Source organism: Stenella coeruleoalba (assembly GCF_951394435.1).
Source record: "Stenella coeruleoalba genome assembly, chromosome: 12".
NCBI lineage: Eukaryota > Metazoa > Chordata > Mammalia > Artiodactyla > Delphinidae > Stenella > Stenella coeruleoalba.
In genome coordinates, this window is record NC_137158.1 from 20,567,847 (window position 1) to 20,581,246 (window position 13,400).

Here is a 13,400-nt window from a genome sequence, read left to right on the forward strand (position 1 = left end):
TTAAAGACACCAGTCAGATTGGATTAGAGCCCCCCCGCCGAGGGCCTCATTTCAACCTCCTTAATGGTCCTGTCTCCAAATGCAGTCACATTCTGAAATACTGGGAATTAGGCCTTCAACATATAAATTTGGGGGGCACAATTCAGCCCATAACATAACTAGAGTCTTGACTTGCTATGAAAAGGAGTTTTAGGCAGAGGAAGCCAAGATAGCAGAGACAGTGGAGAAGGGTCACTCTATACAGCTGTGTATAGAATGAATAGAGGCAGAAAATATGAAAATGGAGCAAGAAGTAGGGCTTTGGGGTTTATTCTGTAGGATCATTGCTCTTCGGTTTTATAGTGGAATCACTTGGGACTTTTAAAAAATGCCATCATCCCAATCCTGTTCACAACCGGTTCTCTCTGAATCTGTAGGAGTGACATTTTAAAAATGTCTCACTAGGCGATGTTAGCGTGCAACCACATGTAGAAGCCACAGCTATAGAAAGTTGAGCTCTAGGAGCCTAATGAGATGAGATTTGTGTATAGGAAGCTCCCTCTGACGGCAGTGAGAAAAATGGGCTGGAAGACCGTGAGGCTGGGGGTAGAGAGGTCAGCTTGGAGGGACTGTTGTAAGCGAGGGTGGGGTGCGAACAACACACAGTGATGGGAATGGATAAGGGACAATATGAGACATGAATAAGGTAGGAGAGAAAGAACTTGATTCCTATTTTAATGTGGGGAATGAGAAAACCAAGAGATTTGTGAAGACTCTTGCATTTTTGGCTTGAGTTAGTGAGTGGAGAGAAATTGAGTTTATTAATAACAACAAAAATGCAAGAGGAAGATAACATTTTAGGGCAGTGACAACAGGCTCAGTTTTGGATTTCTTGGGCTTGAGTTTCTTGTGATGAAGTTCATGGGGCACTGGTATATAGGAGAGAAAGCTGAGCTAAAGGCAGAGAGTTTGGGGTCATCAGTATATGAATCATAGTTGAAGCCATGGGAGTGTGGAAATGGCCTGCAAGAGAGGAGGGAAGACTGCCCCCTGGAACAATAAGTGCATAAAGAAGACTGGGAAGACAAACCAGGTAGACCAGGGGATGACAGTGACAAAGAAACCAAGGAAGGAATAAGTGGAGGCAAATGCCATGGAAAGATGAAGAAATACTAGGATTGACATGAGTCCATTGGATTTGTTAATCAAGAGGGGATTAGTGATCTTTGCTCCATGATTTTAGTGAATGAATTTAGTCTTCATTAAAAGACTACGGGGGCCTAGTCTTAATTGCAAACTGATGAATTTGTGTTGTGTTGGAGTAGATTGAATGAGTGTAAAATATTCTTTGGTGGAGGAGCATGCAAAGTCAGAATGTGGGTAGACTGTTAGAAAAGTTGCAGCCAAAGTAAGAGCGGTCATGAAGATGTAATGAGAAGAAGCGAGTGAAAGGGGCAAAGGCATTGAAGGTTTTACTTGGAGACTGATATAATAAAGTTTAAGATTTCAGAGTGGGCTGAGGTCCAGGCAATGATTATATTAAAAAAAAAAAAACCTTTGGAATGAGCTGCTAAAACAGAGTGGAAGAGGTCAGTGAATTTTGAAGCTAAGTTATTGAATTGATCAACCACACAGAGTCATTGTGATAAAAGGACAGTCTGGGCTAGGGGCAGCAGAAGACTGAGAATCAGGTGCTAATGTCATCTATGGAGATACAGATAATATTAATGGTTAGGGGTGAGGTAGACGAGGGCCAAGGTTACTGTGTGGGCCTAACCTGACCAAAGATGAGGGCTGGAGGGGAGTTCCTGGAAGTCCAAGGTAATGTAATAGTGATCAGCCAGGTGCAGACATGGTGATGGGCTTTCAGGATGAAAACAAACAACAGCAACAAAAAGGCAGGCACAAATACATTCAGAGACTAGACTCTCATGTACCTGAGCAGCCTTGAGTTGCTACAGTGAGCAGGTGGAAAATGCAGGTGGAGAGCTGGAAAACGGTAAGGTTTTGCAGGGCCTTATAGGCTAAGCCAAGATTTTAGTTTTTCACCTGCGATCATGGGGGACCATTGCCTGGTTCAAGCAGGAAGGTGACATGGTCAGGTCTGAGTTATAAAAAGCTCTTCTGGGGACCATGTGGAGGACGTATTGTTAGGAGTCATGTTGTAGAGACCAGTTTAGGAACAAATTGTACAAATTCATTTAGAGTCTAGAATAAAACAGGGGTGGTGGAGCTGGGGAAGAGGCAACAGCCTTAGCAGCCAAAATGTAGTTGACTTGGTTATGTGGAGAGAGAGGTCGAGACAGAAGCCAAGCTTCCTCCTATGTCTATCATCATAAACTCTGTTTACTTAGGTAAGAAATCTTACTCAGAGAACAGACAGACATGGAACTTACACTTGAGTACCAAGCTAGAATGCAGAAGGGCTCAAGGGTAAGCTGGGACGAAGTGAGAGTGTGGCGTGGACATGTATACACTACCAAATGTAAAATAGATAGCTAGTGGGAAGCAGCCGCATAGCACAGGGAGATCAGCTCGGTGCTTTGTGACCACCTAGAGGGGCGGGATAGGGAGGGTGGGAGGGAGGGAGTCGCAAGAGGGAAGAGATATGGGAACATATGTATATGTATAGCTGATTCACTTTGTTATAAAGCAGAAACTAACACACCATTGTAAAGCAATTATACTCCAATAAAGATGTTTAAAAAAAAAAGAAACATATGGAGAGAGGGGAAGAAAAGGGAGATGAAGAAGTCCTTGTTCTCAAGAAACACATGATGTATATAACTGTCTGGATTTGATGCCCTATATTCTGATATATATAGTAAAATGTGACATTATTTTTTAAAGTCTCTGTCTTTCAGATATTCTTCAAATTTCATAAATCAGTTTAAATTAAGTGCTTAGATAATCTTTGGCTGACAAATTTCAGTGATTAATTTATCCCTGCCATTATCACTTGCATTGGTGTTGTTTACTATGTAGTTATTCAAATGGAAATATAATCATAAACAATAGGAAAACCAGAATAAAATGTTATATAGAGTTTCTTTTTAAGGGCTTAACTTACGCTGAGGAAACCAGAAAGTTGAGTGTAATCTATTGGTATTGTTGATAATCCTGATTCTGTCCCTACTTGAGGAAATAAAACATAGAGTATCTGATTGATTTCATGAAAGATTAAGCACAACCCAAGCACTGACCAGGACATTGATCAGGCTTGAAGGGAATTTATCCAACTGTGTAAAATAATAAAGGAGATAGGAAATATGTAAAATTAATGATTTTTTATGTAGGCTTCCTTAGAAATACAGAAATCTATTACTGAAAAAAATATGATTACAACTCGCAAATTCTTTACAGGAGGAAAGCAATTTGAAAGAGTCCTTCTTTTAGGACTGCAGATATTCCGACTCAGAAACAAAACTGAAACTTTAGCAAAATATTATTTGTTTGAGGAAATTTTCTCCCTTCTTCACTAGAGCCCTTTCCACACATTAAAACTATGAAGGATCATTTCTAATAATCTGGGAAACTTACATAATATTCTGTTGGTTTTGTTTTTGTTTTTTTTTGCGGTACGCGGGCCTCTCACTGTCGTGGCCTCTCCCGTTGCGGAGCAACAGGCTCCGGACGCGCAGGCTCAGCGGCCATGGCTCACGGGCCCAGCCGCTCCGCGGCATGTGGGATCTTCCCGGACCGGGGCACGAACCCGTGTCCCCTGCATTGGCAGGCGGATTCTCAACCACTGCACCACCAGGGAAGCCCAGTTACATAGTATTCTTACATCTTTTTTAAAGTATGGACTCATGGTACTTTAGATGCCTCGTGAAGTGATGTGTTCCTGTATTGGAGATGTTCCTACAAAGGCCAGAGCTCCAGGTAGCACAAGCATCATATGGGAGGCTCACAAGCTGGGCTGCAAATTAGGGCAGAAGGATCTTCAAGGTAATTTTTATCATTAAAAAACTTATTATTTCATACTTTCTAATTTCTCAGTATTTTTGATCCAGCATGTACCTCATAATATTTTTGAAAATAGAAAGCAATCAGACTTAGTAACTATAACATGGATGAAGCTATCAAACACTGTTTAGTGAAAGGAGCCAGACAAAAAGGAATGAATACTGTATGATTCCATTTATATGAAGCCCAAACTGGGCAAAACTAATCTAAACTGTTAGCAATTGCAAAGTGGTTGCTTGAGGTGGAAATTTACTGGAATGGGCCACATGGGAATGTTTTATAGGGTACTGGGAATGTTCTATAACTTGTTTTGGGTGGTGGTTACACAGGTGGATACAGCTGTCCAATTGTCTTCAAACTGGAAACAAATTCCCTACATTTTATTGTACGTAAATTATGCCTAATTCTAAAAAATAAGTGCTCAGAGATTCACCTTAGGGTGAGAGACACACACAGACTGAAAGTAAGGAGATGGAAAAAGATATTTCAGGCAAATGGAAATGACGAGAAAGTGGGGGTAGCAATACTCATATGAGAAAAAGTAGACTTTAAAATAGAGGCCATAAAGAAAAACAAAGAACAGCATTATATAATGATAAAGGGATCAATAGAAGAAGAGGATATTACACTTATTAACATATACACACCCAATATTGGAGCACCTAAATATATATATATAAGCAAATACTAACAAACATAAAAGGAGAAATTGATAATAATACAATAGTAGTAGGAGACTTTAACACCCCACTGACATCAATGGATAGACTATCTAGATAGAAAATCAGTAAGGCAACAGAGGTCCTAAATAACATAGTAAACCAGTTAGACTAAATTGATATCTACAGGACACTATATCCAAAAAAAACCCAGAACGCACATTCTTTTCAAAGGCACATGGAACATTCTCTAGGTTAGACCACATACTAGGTCACAAACCAAGCCTCAACAAATTTAAGAGGATAGAAATTATTTTGTGCATCTCTTCTGACCATAACAATATGAAACTAGAAATCAACTACAAAAAGAAAAATGGGGGAAAAAAGAACATATGGAGACTAAACAACATGCTACTAAGAAAAACCAGTGGGTCACTGATGCAATCAAAGAAGAAATCAAAAAATACCTTAAGACAACTTCACAGATGTCTATGGGAGGCAGCAAAAGCAGTTCTAAGAGAGAAGTTCATAGCGATACAGGCCTTCCTCAAGAAATTTAAAAAAATTGAAATAAACAACCTAACCTACCACCTAAAGGAATTAGAAAATGAAGAAGAAACAAAGCCCAAAGTCAACAGAAGGAAGGAAATAATAAAGGTAAGAAAGGAAGTAATTTAATAGAGATAAAAAACAATAGAAAAGATCAATGAAATCAAGATGTGTTTTTTTGAAAAGGTAAAATTGGCAGACCTCCAGCCAGGCTCACCAAGAAGAAAAGAGAGAGGACCCAAATAAACAAACTAAGAAATCAAAGAGGAGAAATAATAACCAATACCATATAAATACAAAAAATTATAAGAGAATATTATGAACAGTTATATGCCAACAGATTGGACAACCTGGAAGAAATGGACAAGTTTCTAAAAACATACAGCCTGCCAAGACTGAGTCAAAAAGAAACAGATAATTTGAACAAACTGATCAATAGACAGGAAATAGAATATGTAATTTTAAAAACTCTCTGCAGGGCTTCCCTGGTGGCGCAGTGGTTGGGGGTCCACCTGCCAATGCAGGGGACGCGAGTTCACGCCCTGGTCCGGGAGGATCCTGCATGCCATGGGGCAGCTGGGCCCATGGGCCATGGCCGCTGGGCCTGCGCGTCCAGAGCCTAACGGGAGGGGCCGCGACAGTGAGAGGCCTGCGTACCACAAAAAAAAAAAACCTCTCTGCAAACAGAAGTCCAGGGCCAGATGGCTTCACTGGGGAATTCTATCTAACATATAAAGAAAAAATTATACCTTGCTTCTCAAACTACTCCAAAAATTTGAAGAGGAGAGACCACTCCAAAATTCATTCTATGAGGTCACCATCACCCTGATACCAAAACCAGACAAAGACACTACAAAAAAAGAAAATTACAAACCTATATCTTTGGTGAATATAGATGCAAAAGTCCTCAACAAAATATTAGCAAACTGAATCCAACAATATATAAAAAGGATCATACACCATGATCAAGTTGGATTTATTCCAGGGTCACAATGATAATTCAACATATGCAAATCAATGTGACACACCACATTAACAAAAGGAAAGACAAAAACCACATGATCATCTCAATAGATGCAGAAAAAGCATTTGACAAAATTCAACACCCATTCATGATAAAATACTCCCACCAAAGTGGGTATAGAGGGAATATATCTCAACATAATAAAAGCTGTGTACAACAAACCCACAGCCAACATAATACTCAACAGTGAAAAGCTTCCTTCTAAATTCAGGAACAAGACAAGTATGCCCACTCTCACCACTTCTAATCATTGGAAGTCTTAGCCACAGCAATCAGACAATAAAAAGAAATAAAAGGTATCCAAATTGGAAGGCAAGTGGTAAAACTCTCACTATTTGCAGATGACATGATACTCTATAAAGAGAACGCTAAAGTCTCCACACAAAAACTATTAGAACTAATGAATTCAATAAAGTTGCAGGATACAAGATTAATGTACAGAAATCTGTTGCTTTTTTTTAATAATGAACTATCAGAAAGGGAAATTAAGAGAGCAATCCTGAGAAAAAAGAAGAAAGCGGAGGTATAACCCTCCCAGACCTCAGACTATACATATAGCTACAGTAATCAAAACAGCATGGTATTGGCACAAAAACAGACATATAGATCAGGGAAACAGAATAGAGAGTTCAGAAATGAACCCATGCACCTATGGTCAATTAATCTACAACAAGGGAGGTAAGACTATACAATGGAGAAAACACAGTCTCTTCAAGAAATGGTGTTGGGAAAGCTGGGCAGCTACCTGTAAAAATAAATAAACAAAATTAGAACCTTTCATCACACCATGTACAAAATAAACTCAAAATGGATTAAAGACCTAAATGTAAGACATGACACCATGAAACTCCTAGATGAGAACATAGGCAAAATGTTCTTGGACATAAATCACAGCAATATTATCTTAGATCAGTCTCCCAAGACAAAAGAAATAAAAGCAAAAATAAACAAATGAGACAATCAAACTAAAAGCTTTTGCACAGCAAAGGAAACCACCAATAAAATGAAAAGACATTATACAGAATGGGAGAAAGTATTTGAAAAAAATACAAATAACAAGGGGGTAATATCCAAAATATAAAAACATCTCATACAAATCAATGTCAAAAAAACAAACAACCTGATCATAAAATGGGCAGAAAACGTAAATAACGTATCTCCAAAGAAGACATACAGATGACCAACAGGCACATGAAAAGATGCTCAACACTGCTAATTATTAGAGAAATGCAAATCAAAACCACAATGAGGTATCACGTCACACCTGTCAGAATGGCTGTCTACAAAAATTCTACAAATAATAAATGCTAGAGAGGGTGTGGAGAAAAGGGAACCCTTGTACACTGCCACTGAGAATGAAAACTGGTACAGCTGCTATGGAAAACAGTATGGAGGTTCCTTAAAAAACTAAAAATAGAGCTACAATATGATCCAGCAATTCCACTCCGGGGTATATATCTGGAAAAAAATGAAAACTCTTAATTTGAAAAGATGCATGCACCCCAATGTTCATAGCAGCACTATTTATAGTATCAAAGACACGGAGGCAGCCCAAGTGCCCATGAACAGATGAATGGATAGAGAAGATGTGGTATATGTATATACAATGGAATATTACTCAGCCAGAAAAAAGAATGGAAATTTGCCATTTGCAGCAACATGGATGGACTCAGAGAACATTATGCTTAGTGAAATAATTCAGACAGAGAAAGACAAATACTATGTGATATCACTTATAATTATACAAATGAATGTATATAAAAAACAGAAACAGACTGACAGACATAGAAAACAAACTTACGGTTGCCAAGGTGGAAAGGGAGTGAGAGGGACAAATTAGGAGTATGGAATTAACAGATACAAACTATTATACATAAAATAGATAAGCAATAAAGATTTACTGTATAGCACAGGAAATTATACTCAGTATCTTATAATAACCTATAATGGAATATAATATGCAAAAAAAAAAGCTGAATCACTATGTCGTACAGCTGAAACTAACACAATATTGTAAATCAACTATACTTCAAATTAAAAAAAATACGCTCATAAAAAATCATCAATCTTAAAACATCTTTAAAATATTTTATCTCATGTTAAAATACAGCATAGGATCAAAGCAGGTTAAACATAACACATAAATGCCTATTTTCTAAAATTCTAAGAAGTTATTTGCTAAAATTATTTTTTTTCTTATATCCAAAATCCAGGAACATGTAACTGCTGACTGCCCACTGATATATTATAAATACAAAAAAATTAAGGGAGGGTTTATTTTTTGGTATCTAGCTTTGTATCAGCTTGCGTACTCAGGAGATATTTTTTATGCTGTGAGAATCACCTGTTTTTACTTTGAAGGAATCTGTCTTGTCAGTTTGCAAATCCTAAGTGTGAACATAAGCAAAATACTGGTTCCTCCCTGACAGGCCCAGTGTCAATCCAGGGCAGAGAGTTTCTTTGTTACAGGTATTTTTGTAACAAGAAAAGAGTAACAGCCAAAGAGGAATAGGCCTTGAGGTAATGGGACAGAGTTTTTCAGGTGCTTCCTAATCCAGAATGTATCCTAATTCCATCCAGAATCAAAGAGGTACAGGAAACTCCTCCTGACACAGTGCAGATGAAAGATCATTTCACAGAGCACAGGGGAGAGGGTGATGGGATGCTCATAACGCCTGCACTGGATCCATTGCCTGTACTCAGTGATAGTAACTGGGCCCCAAAATAAAAACGACAAAACTGCAGAGCAGAACCCTGTGTATTTGTGGTAGAAGGCCTATTCTTTAAACCCTGAACATGAAGAAATTGCAGTCCAAGAGACTTTCTGTATAATCAGAAACAATTCTGCTACCAGATGGAGCACAGAATGGACCAGAGTGGGATACACAGGTGCACAGCACATATAGAAGATCCAAAGGTGGGACAATCGAAGAATGCAAAGGTATAAATTAGGGCAGACAGGAAATTTGCTTCTAAGAACTTTACCCTAGGTTTTCATAGACCAATTGGTCATTAACACCAGACTAACACCATAGTTTACACCTGAAGATTATTTGTTACTATACATAATTTATTCCATAGGTGGAACATCATTCTCTTGCTTAATTATTTTCTTATCCTTGTAATATGCCTTGAACTAATATAACCACTATAGCAACAATCAGGAAGATGACCTGCTTTGATAGTAATTTGCATTTACTATTTTGGAGCCCCGAGTCAGAATCCCTTAAATGAGAATATAGGACAAAATCAGACCATGTGAGGCTCTGTTAGTAGCAGTGTGTTTGTTCAATATGTTTTTAACTTTCTGAGCAGAGGCATAAGGATACTGAAAGGTAAGTTCCTAAACATTTCCACCAGCAGATTTTTGACCATTTTTATATTCTTACCTTTGTCAATAAAGTAAACATACTTCATAAATGCATGATTGTCATTTTCCTAACACCTAATGTTGTTTTGCTAAATATACATCTATAAATGACTGTTTATATTAGCCCTTAAGTATATGTAAAGACTCATACAGGACTACCTGTCTTTCCAAGTAGAGGCTAACAGTCTTGAATTAAATCAGGACAGTGTAAACAGGATGGCATATAAAGTGTGAGCCAATATACGGAGGACAAAATATGTATGAAGGATAACTGATTAATAAAACATGGCTGGCCTTGATTTCGTTTATAAGAAACTTAAGACATTTATCAACATCTGTCTGAACCCAGCTCCAGTCTCTTGGACTCTGTTGTGGATAAGCTGATTAATAAAAGATGATGCCTTAGGAAGGAAGCTTAGATCTTTGTAAGCAATGACAAAGGAAAAGGCAAGGCTGAATCTACATATGAAAGGAAATTGTGAAAGTAAACTAGTTTACCACTAAATGCCTGGCTGCCACTTCCCTATAACATTTCATTTCCCTCATATTGTCTCAAGTCTGGAGAAATAGGAAGGAATTTCAAAAATTAAGTGTGGAATTAATTTACAAGACAGATTATAGGTTTTTTGTGCCTTTTTTTTTTTTTTTTTTAACTCTGAAATATAATCTGGTTCCCTTGTGGCTTCCCCCTCTTGGTGTTCTTAACTTTGCAGCTTTCCATGTTTGTTTTTCATTTGTATACTTGATCTTTTAGGCTTTCCTTTCCTCTTGGCTAGAATAAAGCACCAGGACTGAACAAGTGCCTCCCTTTACCAGCTGGCAGACTGTTGCCCAATAAATGTTGCCCTTAGGAAACCATCAGTGCCCTGTGTTCCATCTTCCAGCTAGCCATTCCTCGAATCATCTCCTATCCAGCACATTTAATTCACATCTGGTCACTTTGGGATTTCTTCATTCAACATCCATGACCCCAGACTTGGAGGTCAAACAGAGTAGTAAATGCAGTAGTGCCTGGAAATAAACATCTCTGCCAAAACATCGCATTATCTCCTAAATGTCCAGGAAAAATCACTGCATAACACAGAGGAGGAAGGGGTCTAAAATTTTAGAAGAAGGTACCGTGGGTTACAGAGGGAATTAGAATCATCACATTTTTTAATGCTCTCTATGAAAATAAATGCCTTCCTCAATACTTAAGGAAGCACAAAAAGTAAAGTTACATGATCAGCACATTTCATTAATAATGGTCAAATAATAAACTTGAAAAAATTATAAACTCTTTTGATCTCACGTCGTTACAGGACATCAAAGCACTGGTTGCTCTGACAGCAGACTTCAATGTCTGAAACTCAGTTTTATGGCTGTGTCTAGAGTCTAGGTTGGATATTCAGAGTCCAAACAGATAACCTGAAGACGAAAAGTGGAGGAGATGGGGGTTAATGCTGAGGGTGGGTCCACTGAAGACTTGGTGGTCATACATCACCTGGGCCATTTATATTCACCTACCTAACTGGATAGTCTCACAATTACAACTCTTCTTTGCGCTGTATAAAATTACTTGGGTCAAAGTAACTGTATATCAGTAAAAACAGAAGCAAAGGACTGGAAGAACACAAAGAAAAATATTCTGATCTACTCTTAGAAACAGAGGTCTGAGAACATCTTGATGTTCTGCTGATCAGGTTGTAGGACTTATCCCCCAACACCAAAGACTCTAATTTATATATACAGCTTTCACTTATATATAAATTTAAAAGACATGAAGAAGAAGCAGCCAAAAATCTCACCAGGGGGATTATAGGAATCACTGTTGCAAAACTGATTTATAAATCAATCTAAGGAGTCAAACAACCCCAGCGCAAGAGGAGGGCCGGAAGCCTGGCTGCCAGTGTCCGCTGTGGGGAGGTTTTGCTATTTTTGATATCCTTATTCCCTGGTTAACTGCAAGTTGTCCAAGAATTATTTTTCTAAGACTGTTTTTGTAATCTAAAACAGTCCTTCACACAAATCAGTAACTTGCCATGCCAATCCTGAGAACATGATAAATGTTAAACAAAACTAAATAAATGATTTGTTTAGCCATTTAAGTACGTGTGTATATGCATGTGTATGCATTTGTATATGTGTATACAGTCCATATGTATATATGTGCATGTATATATACTCATATATTTGAGAGAGAAACTACAATGATACTTCACCTGTATGTTACCTGAAATTAACAGTGTTCTGTGACAGCTGTGAAGGAGCCTGTATACTTTTGCGTTTTCTTTTGGAGGGGTGTGTGTGTGTTCTTGTTTGAGCAGTTGCTGACAGGAGCTGGGGAACTGAGACTGATAAAGCTGCAGGAGGGCTGTGCAGGCATAACCTTTACTTCAAGCAGGAAAACCACCATAAAAAAAAAGAAATTGGGCCGGGCTGGGCAAAGCTGGAAGCAGGACTGTCCGGGAATGTCAGACATGTGGTATTATTTAAGGCTGAATCCCCCAGGGCTGGGAACGGTACTGCTGTTGGGATATTGTGCTCTGCAGCGATCGCCCTGGTGGGGAATGGGGTCGGAGCTGAGACCGCACTCTTGTGGGTGAGAGGTCAGATTTCCCCTGAAGGGAGGGGTGTTTGCGCTCCCAGGCATCGTGGGAAGAGTCGGATCCTGGGTCAGGAAATAGGGACTCAGAAAAGTCTTAAACAGCATATTCCTTGCAGACCGAGATGGGTCCCCTCTGTGTCTGTCAGTGTTGTTCATGCTGGGTCAGAAGCAATAGTGAACATTCTGTGATTCTGACGGATGCTCAATTCCAGGGCTCCTGCCCACAAACTGCACATGGTGAACACCTAAGTCACTTGCTGCTTTGCTTATTCCTGAAGGTCTGTGAGAGGCCCTGCAGCATGTCTGGCTTCCTCAAGGTATCTAGGGGGTAGTGGGTGGACAAGCATTAACTTGGGTTGACTTGGGTTCAGGTTCTCCAGAAACCACTTATTTGCATTTCTTCACCAAACCACTACTGTGCCCTCCGTCTGTTCATTGGTAAAAGGGAAAAAATAATAACTTGTCTTTTCTATTTTCCAAGGATCTGATGAGGATGAAATAAAAGAAAGAATGTGAAAGTGATCCATAAACCATGACGCATTATTTATTCCCATACACTCCTGCCTCAGGCCCTTTGCACTAGCGGTTTCTCTGCCTGGAATCCTCTTATATCCTAATGGTTGTACCCTTCCTTTCTTCAAGTGTCTGCCAACTGTCATTTCATCAGAGAGCACTTCTCTGGCTGCTTTGTATAAAATAGTGATCTTCCTGACTCCACTGCTTTTGACACTTGTCCTAACCCTGCTTTATTTTTCTCCAGAGCCCTTGCCACCATCTGACATATATTTTTGTATATTCTTCAATTGACTCCATAAAGAGGAGGATTTTGGGCTGTTTATTCACTGCTATCTCCCTAGGGTCTAGAACAGTGCCTGACACATAGTAAGCACTTAATAAATATTGTTGAATGAATGAATGAAATGATTCATTGCAAGATATTATTAGAGTTGCCCAAGTCTCCACAATATAAATATACCCCAAAGTTACAGAGGAATCATTTCCCATCACTCTTGTCCAAATGCTGTTGCATTGTACAAACTACTGAGAGGCCTGGGATGAAACTCAGAATTGTCTCCAAGCTCTTAGATATTTTTCCTGGCCTGGCTCATTTTGAAGTATGACTGTGAAAGCCTCAAATTTATGTGTGGCTTTTTCCTCTTTTTTTTTTTTTTTTTTTTGCGGTACGCGGGCCTCTCACTGTTGTGGCCTCTCCCGTTGCGGAGCACAAGCTCTGGACACGCAGGCTCAGCGGCCATGGCTCACGGG

General features: G+C 39.0%; 1 protein-coding gene and 1 long non-coding RNA gene across 5 annotated transcripts in view; one reads left to right on the forward strand and one right to left on the reverse strand.

The window, feature by feature from the left end:
• The window catches only part of LOC307195085, a 121,747-nt gene that overhangs the window by 107,823 nt on the left and 524 nt on the right, over nt 1-13,400 (forward strand). The window lies entirely within an intron of this gene.
• LOC307195083 (uncharacterized protein) overlaps nt 1-13,400 on the reverse strand; it is a 457,748-nt gene that overhangs the window by 9,508 nt on the left and 434,840 nt on the right. The window contains exon 10 of one of the 2 annotated variants that reach the window (XM_079938799.1): nt 3,988-4,033. The exons of the other annotated variant lie outside the window; for it this stretch is intronic. The gene's annotated coding sequence lies outside the window, so the exon portion shown is untranslated. Of the gene's footprint in view, nt 1-3,987; nt 4,034-13,400 lie in introns of those variants that run through there. 2 annotated transcript variants of the gene reach the window in all.